We start from the raw sequence: 9216 nt of genomic DNA, 5'->3' as shown, positions 1-9216 counted from the left end.
GAAGTTCATGACCAGCCTGAGCAACATAGTGAGAACTCCACTCCCGCCCCCACCCCCAATCCATCTCTACAAAAATTTAAAAGTTAGCCAGTGTGGTGGCACATGCCTGTACAGTGGTGGCTCATGCCTCCCCAACTACTGGGGAAGCTGAAGTGGGAGGATTACTAGAGCCCAGGAGTTCAAGGGTACAGGGAGCCGTGGTTGTACCACTGTACTCCAGCCTGGGTGACAGAGTGAGACTCTGTCTTTAAAAAAAAAAAAAAAAAAAAGATAAATAAAAATAAATCTGCTAGGCTGGGCACAGTGGCCCACACCTGTAATCCCAGCACTTTGGAAGGCTGAGGCGGGGTGATCACCTGAGGTTGGGAGTTTGAGACCAGCCTGACCAACATGGAGAAACCCAGTCTCTACTAACAATACAAAATTAGCCAGGTAGGGTGGTGCATGCCAGTAATCACAGCTACTCAAGAGACTGAAGCAGGAGAATTGCTTGAACCCGGGAGGCGGGTGAGCCAAGATCGTGCCATTGCACTGCAGCCTGGGCAACAAGAGCGAAACCCCGTCTCAAAAGTAAATACATAAATAAATAAATCTGCTACCATTAATCTGTTGCTCCACTGCTCACCTCAATTTAGCCCCTTTCCTCTCTCACCTAAGCCTACTTATTCCTTTGCTATTTGTAGGAAGTCCAGTCACAAAGTCCCCTGATTGTGGGGAGAGGAAGGAATGAGGTCAAACTGATTAGCCTCAGTTTCTCCCTTCGTTATCTTTGACTCTGTTCAGTTTCACAAGGACTGTCTGCTTAGGTTTAGCTGGTCAGAGCTTCTGCTGGCACCTGTTACCTGTAACTTGGCATCAGGCCACAGCTAGTGACATCGCATGGTGTTTCCCAAGCTGGGTAGCAGTCTCCCTGGAAGAACTTTAAACTTCAGGGTCTATCCTGTACTGATCCTACCACTTTGGAAATTCCCTCTACGGTTTCTCCTGCCACTGACACATGGTTTCTCAACCTTGATGCTACTGATATTTGGAGCTAGATAATTCTTTGTGATGGGGCTGCCCAGTGCATTTAGGATGGTTAGCAGCATCTCTGGCCTCTACCCACTAGATGCCAGTAGGAGATGCCCCTCTCCTAGTTGTAACAACCAAAAATGTCTCCAGAAGTTGCTGGTTTGGGCCCCAGTGGAGAATCTATACTGACAATCACTCAGTCAGTGACTCACTTCTGAATCACATGAGATCTGCTGACATTCATTTCAGGCATTGAGGAGCCTGCTTCTGTCAGGAGATTACAGGGTGGTCCTGGGCCCCTGGTGGCTCCAGCTCAGGCTCTGAATGCACCTGCCTCTCACCTTCCTTTCCCCTCTGCAGGTCAGAGACCTCCTGCGGAAATCTGGCTGGCTGGTCCAGACTCCAGGAATGGGCACAATGGTGATCATGATCACACTTCCTTCTGCTTTTCTTATAGCTTATTTGTTGGGCTCTATGAGATTAAAGAAGTAAGACATACAAGCATTGGGAAATTTCTCCCCTTGAGGTTTGCCTCCTCCCTTTCATGGACTACGTTTTCCGCTCTCTCCTTGCTGACTTCCTGTGTTTACTCACAGTTTCTGGCCCCGCAAGCTTTAGCCTTGGTTCTGCTCTGATGAGAATCTGTTAGCAGGCAAGCCTACTTAACCTGGTGAGGGCTAGATTATCATTGGTTTGAGAAGGCTTATGTTTGGGAATGAGCCAATGTTCTCAAAATGTTACCCTAAGAAAGCCTTAAGAATGGTTTGCTTTCACCAGGCGCAGTGGCTCACACCTGTAATCCCAGCACTTAGGGAGACCAAGGCAGGTGGACCACGAGGTCAGGAGATGGAGACCATCCTGGTCAACATGGTGAAACCCCTTCTCTACTAAAAATACAAAAATTAGCTGGGCATGGTGGCACATGCCTGTAATCCCAGCCACTCAGGAGGCTGAAGCAGGATAATCATTTGAAGCAAGGAGTAAGATGTTGCAGTGAGCCAAGATCACACCACTGCACTCCAGCCTGGTGACAGGGTGAGACTTCATCACAAAAAAATTTTTAAAAAAGTTTATTTTAAACAACTCCACTAACAAATGGGCAAAGAACATGAACAGACGTTTCTCAAGACATACATGCAGCCAACAAACATATGAAAGAAAACCTCAGTATCACTGATCACTGGAGAAATGCAAATCAAAACCAAGTGAGATACCATCTCATGCCACTCAGAAGGGCAATTATTAAAAAGTGAAAAAGAAAACAACTGCAGATGCTGGCAAGGTTGCGGAGAAAAAGGAACACTTTTACACCCTTTGTGGGAGTGTAAATTAGTTTAACCACTGTGGAAGACAGTGTGGTGATTCCTCAAAGACCTAGAGGCAGAAATACCATTTGACCCAGCAATTCCATTACTGAGTATATACCCAAAGGAATGTAAATCATTGTATTATAAAGATATATGAATGCATATGTTCATTTCAGCACTATTCACAATAACAAATGCATAGAATTAACCTAAATGCCAATCGCTGATAGACTGGATAAAGAAAATGTGGTACATACACACCACGAAATACTATGCAGCTGTGAAAAGGAACAAGATTACATCCTTTGCAGAGACATGGATGGAGCTGGAAGTCATTATCCTCAGCAACCTAACACCTGAACAGAAAACCAACCACTGCATTGATGTGGTTTGGCTGTGTCCCCAAATCTCAACTTGAATTGTATCTCCCAGAATTCCCACATGTTGTGGGAGGGACCCAGGGAGAGGTAACTGAATCATGGAGGCTGGTCTTTCCCATGCTATTCTTGTGATAGTGAATAAGTCTCACGAGATCTGATGGGTTTATCAGGGGTTTTCACTTTTGCTTTTTCCTCATTTTATCTTGCCACCACCATGTAGAAAGTGTCTTTTGCCTCCTGCCATGATTCTGAGGCTTCCCCAGCCATGTGGAACTGTAAGTCCAATTAAACCTCTTTTTCTTCCAAGACCCGGGTGTGTCTTTATCAGCAGCATGAAAACGGACTAATACACACATGTTCTCTAAGAGGAAGCTGAATGATGAGAACGCATGGACACGTGGAGGAGAATAACACACACTAGGGCCTGTCAGAAGGGGCATGTGGGGAGGGAGGACAGCATCAGGAAGAATAGCTAATGGACTCCAGGCTTAATACCTAGGTGACGGGAAGATAGGTGAAGCAAAACACCACAACACACATGGTTTTGTGTAAAAAACTTGCACACTTACATAAGCAGAATATGTATGGAAAAAATATAAAAAAAAAAAACAAGAAAAAAACCCCTGCACATCCTGCACATGTACCCCTGAACTTAAAAGTTGAAGAAAAAACAAAAGAATGGTTTGTATTTGTAAAGACAAATTAATCATATTATTAGCGAGGAGGTTTAAAAAGAAAACAGCAATGTCTAGTTATGCAACTGCACACCAGATGGCCCCATCCGCCCACGATTTTAAAGGCTAAAGCCCAGTAACTAACAAGGATTTCTACGTTTAAACTTTCTTTTCTTTTTGAGTGATAGTTCTGTGATAAGTGACAATTTATGCACATCAGATCGATCAGTTTTTGCTGAACACAATTTGGCATTACCCAAAAGAAAAATATGCAGGAAGTGCAAGGTTTTCGTTTGTTTGTTTTTGTTTTGTTTTGTTTGGAGACGGAGTCTAGCTCTGTCACCCAGGCTGGAGTGCAGTGGCACAATCTCAGCTCACTGCAACCTCCGCCTCCCGGGTTCAAGTGCACACCGCCACGCCTGGCTAATTTTTTGTATTTTAGTAGAGTCGGGGTTTCACCGTGTTGCCCAGGCTGGTCTTGAACTCCTGGGCTCAGGTACTTAGCCTGCCTCAGCCTCCCAAAGTGATGGGATTCAAAGTCTTTCTTCACCCATTCAGTGTTTAGAGTGTCTTACTTTGGCCGCCAACATTTTGAAGATACCACTCTGATCCACTGTTATAATCTTGCAAATAAGTTCTTCCAAAGACTCCAGGGCTTGGAGCCCAAGATTCACCCCAGATCTTGACAGACATGTACATGAAAAGGTACCAGAAAGGGGGTGAGGGGAGGAAAAAAAGAAGGGAAGTGATAACTACAAAGCACCCAGCACAGCACCAGGCACAGAGTAAGCACTCAACACGTTAGCTCTCATCATTGATATTGGTGATTAGAGCTGGACTGGAAGAACCTTAAAATTCAAATATGAGGCACCATTGTGATGTTAGATCTGACTTTAAAGCACATGCATAACTGTATGGAGTGTTTTCCAAGCATTATCACCTACACCATCATCAGGAGTACATAGAGGTAGATATTAAAAGCTTCGCTTTGTACAAGAGATAACTGAGGCTTACTTAGTTCAGTGAATAGCAAAGACTTAGCAAATGGTAAAGCAGAGACTCAGTCCAAATGCTCTCAATTCTAAAGCCTGCAAGTCTGCATTTTTTTTGTTCTTTTGTTTTGTTTGTTTGTTTGTTTTTTGGAGACAGGGTCTCACACTGTTGCCCAGGCTGGAGTGCAGTGGCACAAACATGCCTCACTTCAGCCCCAAACTCCTGGGCTCAGGCAATCCTCCTGCCTCTCTCTCCTGAGTAGCTGGGACTACAGGAGTACACCACCACACCTGGCTAATTTTTAAATTTTTTGTAGAGACAGAGTCTTACCTTGGTGCTCAGGCTGTTCTTGTACTCCTGTCTTTAAGTAATCCTAAGCTGGGCACGGTGGCGTGTGCCTGTAATCCCAGCTACTCAGGAGGCTGAGGCAGGAGAATTGCCTGAACCCAGGAGGCAGAGGTTGCGGTGAGCCGAGATCGCGCCATTGCACTCCAGCCTGGGTATCAAGAGCGAAACTCCGTCTCAAAAAAAAAAAAAAAGTAATCCTCCTGCCTCAGCCTCCCAAAGTGTTAGGATTACAGGGGTAAGTCACCACGCCCAGCCTGTGTGCAATGTTTTTAATCACCTTGCTGTACTGCTTCCCATGTTTTGTACAAGAAATCTGAACTTATTAAACAAATTGTGTTTTCTTTGCATGTGTGGAATCTTCAAAAAGCTTTGTAGTTAATTCCTTTAAAAAGTTGGTGGGCGTGGTGGCTCACACCTATAATCCCAGCACTTTGGGAGGCCGAGGCAGGTGGATCACGAGGTCGGGAGTTCGAGACCATCCTGACTAACACGGTGAAACACTGTCTCTACTAAAAATAAAAAAATTAGCCGGGCATGGTGGCACATGCCTGTAGTCCCAGCTACTTGGGAGGCTGAGGCAGGAGAATTGCTCGAACCTGAATGGCAGAGGTTGCAGTGAGCTGAGATCATGCCACTGCACTCCAGCCTGGGTGACAGAGCGAGACTTCATTTCAAAAAAAAAAAAGTAAAGAATAACCTTCTCTCCCTCATATTCCTAGCCTTGCTTCTCATGCTCACCAGCAGCTTCTCCATAAAGCTTTGTCTCAACTGGCAACTTAATTGGCAACTTAGGTAAGCTACCTAAAAAGCAAATCTAAACAGCTATTCCCTTACATAAAAATGTTTTCCTGAGAATCTAAAACAAACTGGTGGTGGCTTCTGGATTGCAGAGCAACCCAGAGTAGCTGCAGCAAGTAATGACAGGAAGCCTTCTGCTGTATACACTTTAAATTTAGTATTTGTATATGAATTATCTATTCTAAAGTAAGTAATTATTAAATAAATACATAAATCAAATTTTGTTGGCTCTCCTATCCCAGCCTTTACTATCATAATGGTATTGGGTTCAGGTTCTTTTGTCTAATCTTTTGTGACCTGGTCCCTGTTGTGTTTAAAGCTTCATTGACCTCCTTCCCCTTTTTGGACTTGAAGCTCTTAGTAATATACACGTATACATACACAGGTGCCTACTTCCTGCCTCTGCCTGTAATGCCCTTTCTTTTTTCCTTTTTTTCTTTGTGTGTGTGTGACAGAGTTTTGCTCTTGTTGTCTAGGCTGGAGTGCAATGGCGTGATCTCAGCTTACCGAAATCTCTGTCTCCTGGGTTCAAGTGATTCTCCTGCCTCAGCCTCCCAAGTAGCTGGAATTACAGGCATGTGCCACCATGCCCGGCTAATTTTGTATTTTTAGTAGAGATAGGGTTTCTCCACATTGGTCAGGCTGGTTTCGAACTCCCAACCTCCAGCGATCCACCTGCCTTGGCCTCCCAAAGTGCTGGGACTACAAGCGTGAGCCAGGGCACCCGGACTTCTTTTTTCCTTTTAATGGAAAATTCCTACTCAACCTTCTGTACGTACTATTTTGTATATATGTGTGTTACAGATCTATTTGGTAGTCTAGTAACATTTATGGTTTATTTCTTAGAAGAATGTCCTTAATTGCTTAACATAAAATACAGAGTTACAAAGGCAAGTATGTTGAAATATAATTATTAAAATATTTAAAACAAAATTGTATAAAAATATCTGTAATTCATTAATTATGCATTATATATCAAGATCTGGTGTGAGGTCTAACAATCACTATAATTTTTTCTTATTTTAAGTCCTTAGATACATGTGCAGAATGTGCAGGTTTGTTGCACAGGTATACATGTGCCATGGTGGTTTGCTGCACCTATCAACCTGTCATCTAGGTTTTAAGCCCCGCATGCATCAGGTATTTGTCCTAAAACTCTCCTTCCCTTTCCTCCCTACCTATTGACAGGCCCCGGTGTATGATGTTCCCCTCCCTGTGTCCATGTGTTCTCATTATTCAACTTCCACTTATGAGTGAGAACAATGAGTCTAACAATCCCTACAATTTTTTTTTCCTTTTTGTTATAGGGTCTTTCTGTGTCCCCTAGGCTGGAGTGCAGTGGTACAATCATAGCTCAGTGCAGCCTCAAACTTTTGGGTTCAAGTGATCCTCCTGCCTCAGCCTCCCGAGCAGCTGGGACTACAGGCATGAGCCACCACGCTTGGCTAATTTTTATTTTTCAAAGAAATGAGAGTCTCACTATGTTGCCCAGTCTGGTCTCAAACTCTTGGTCTCAAATGATCCTCCTCCCTTGGCCTCCCAAAGTGCTGGGATTGCAGGCATGAGCCACTGTACTCAGTCTCATGATTTTGATTAATGTAAGCAATATTTCAAGATATCTACAATAACAATAGGTTTAAATTTTTGTTTGTAAAGACAGGGTCTTACCACGTTGACCACACATGCAAACAAAACATTGATAGTTTCTGCTGGTGACAAAGTCACAGGTATTACTAAGAACACTGGCATGGGTTTCTTATACTCATAATTGAAAGAATGTTAAATTTCAGTATAGATGTGACAAAATGAAGATGTAATCCTACCTCCCCTGACTCAACTTCACAGACCCCTGAGTTCTGTCCACAGAGCCCAGGTTATAAATTGTTCCTAACTTAGCTCTTTCAGGCATCACCTCTTCTAGAAAGTCTTCCTTGAACCACGAGATAGAGTCAGTTGACCTCTGTAGTAGCCAGCCTCCAAGGTGGCCCCAGTGACTCCTGCCATCTGATATTTTCCCTCTTATAAAGCCCCTCTCACCAAAAATAGAGCCAACCTGTGTAATGACAGCATGTGACTTGCATGCCTACCTTACAAAAGACATGTGGCTTCTGCCTTATTCTCTTTTGGGTCATGAGCTGTGAGGAAAACCAGCTACCATGTCAGGAGGACACTCAAGCAGGAGGTCCACAGGACGAGGAGCTGAGGTCTCCTGCCAGTGGCTACATCACCTTACTAGCGAGGAGAGAGCTGTCTTAGATCCGCCAGCCTTGATCAGACCTTCAGGTGCCTGCAGTCATGGCTGATAATTTCATTAGAGATCCTGAGCCAGACCATCCTACTGAGCCACGCTGAATTCCGACCCTTCAGAAACTGTGTGAGACACTCAATATTCATAGCTATTTTAAGTTTGGGGGTCAGATGTTACACAGCAATTACTAATTGCAATAACTAACACATCTTTTTTGTTTGTTTGTGTTTACATAGGTAGATCACACGCTTTTCCTCTAGCACAGCATTTAGCACATAGTAGTGCAATTGTCAAGACACACCTCTTTGTCTTCCCCTTATTGCAAAAACCATCAGATGAAGGACTGTGCCCTACTACGCTCATCCTGGAATCCTTAGAATCAAGCACGAAGGCCAGCATGGACCTTTGTTCACTGTAGACATTAATGAAACTTTTATTAAACATCAAAGAACTGGCAGCCACTGTTCCCCTCCCATTTCTCAACAAGGGCTGCTTTCTGGACACATAATAAGGCTTCAATTGATGAATATTGCCATTATTAATTATTAGTATAGTCATTATGGGGTCTCTGAATCTTCATTTTGTCATCTAATGGGCTAATAGTCCCAGTAAATGATAAAAGCTAACATTTATTGAACATTTACTATGCTGTAAGCACTTGCTATAAATTATATCATTCACCAGTCACCCTATGAGGTAACTAAAATTGTTATCCCTACTTTACAGTTGAGGCTAAAAGGTAAAACTTGCATCTGAATCACAGAAGGGGCAGTACTGCTGCAGAATCTACTTCCTTTTGACTCTTCGTGATAGTACATCACAGGCTCCAAAAGAGATTATGCTTGTGAACTTGTCAATTGTAAAGTTCTGTTTCCAAACAAAGGATCCTCACTGCCCTTTGCTAGTGTGCCATAGATGCTTTTAGAGGCTCCCAAAAGGATGAAGAGAGGAAAAGAGATTAGCATTTGGAGAGAATGTTTGCTGCCTGGGCTTATCTGCGTCATCTCATTGCATATCCCAGCCACCATTTAGAGAGGCTCTCCGGCCTCCATTATGCTGAGGGGCACATCAAGAATAAACGAGATGAAATTACATGGTTATAGCTATTCCCATAGCTAATCCTGAAGCTAGCATCCTACTAAGTGCTGGCACAGTGCTAGGGGTGCTAAGAACTTTTCTAATACAGCATTTGTTTAATAAAGGCAAATTAATTAGACTCTAATTAGTCATTAAAATAGCATTTATTTACCAAAACAAAATGAAAAGTATCACTTTTTGCCATTTTAGTGGGCTTTCAGGAGAAAGTAGCTATAAATGTATGTGTTCAGAGTGCTGTCTATTTTTACTAAACCTAGATAACATCTATCCCTCATAGAGATTAATATCTTGAATAAAAGACATCTGATTATAAAAACCTGGAAGAGAACTGTCTACTTTTTTTGAGACAGGGTCTCCCT

This window comes from Aotus nancymaae, unplaced genomic scaffold (assembly GCF_030222135.1).
Source record: "Aotus nancymaae isolate 86718 unplaced genomic scaffold, 86718_ANA_hifiasm-v0.15.2.pri h1tg000030l, whole genome shotgun sequence".
Classification (NCBI taxonomy): Eukaryota; Metazoa; Chordata; class Mammalia; order Primates; family Aotidae; genus Aotus; species Aotus nancymaae.
The sequence above is the reverse complement of the archived record's forward strand: the minus strand, read 5'-3'. Positions refer to the sequence as shown.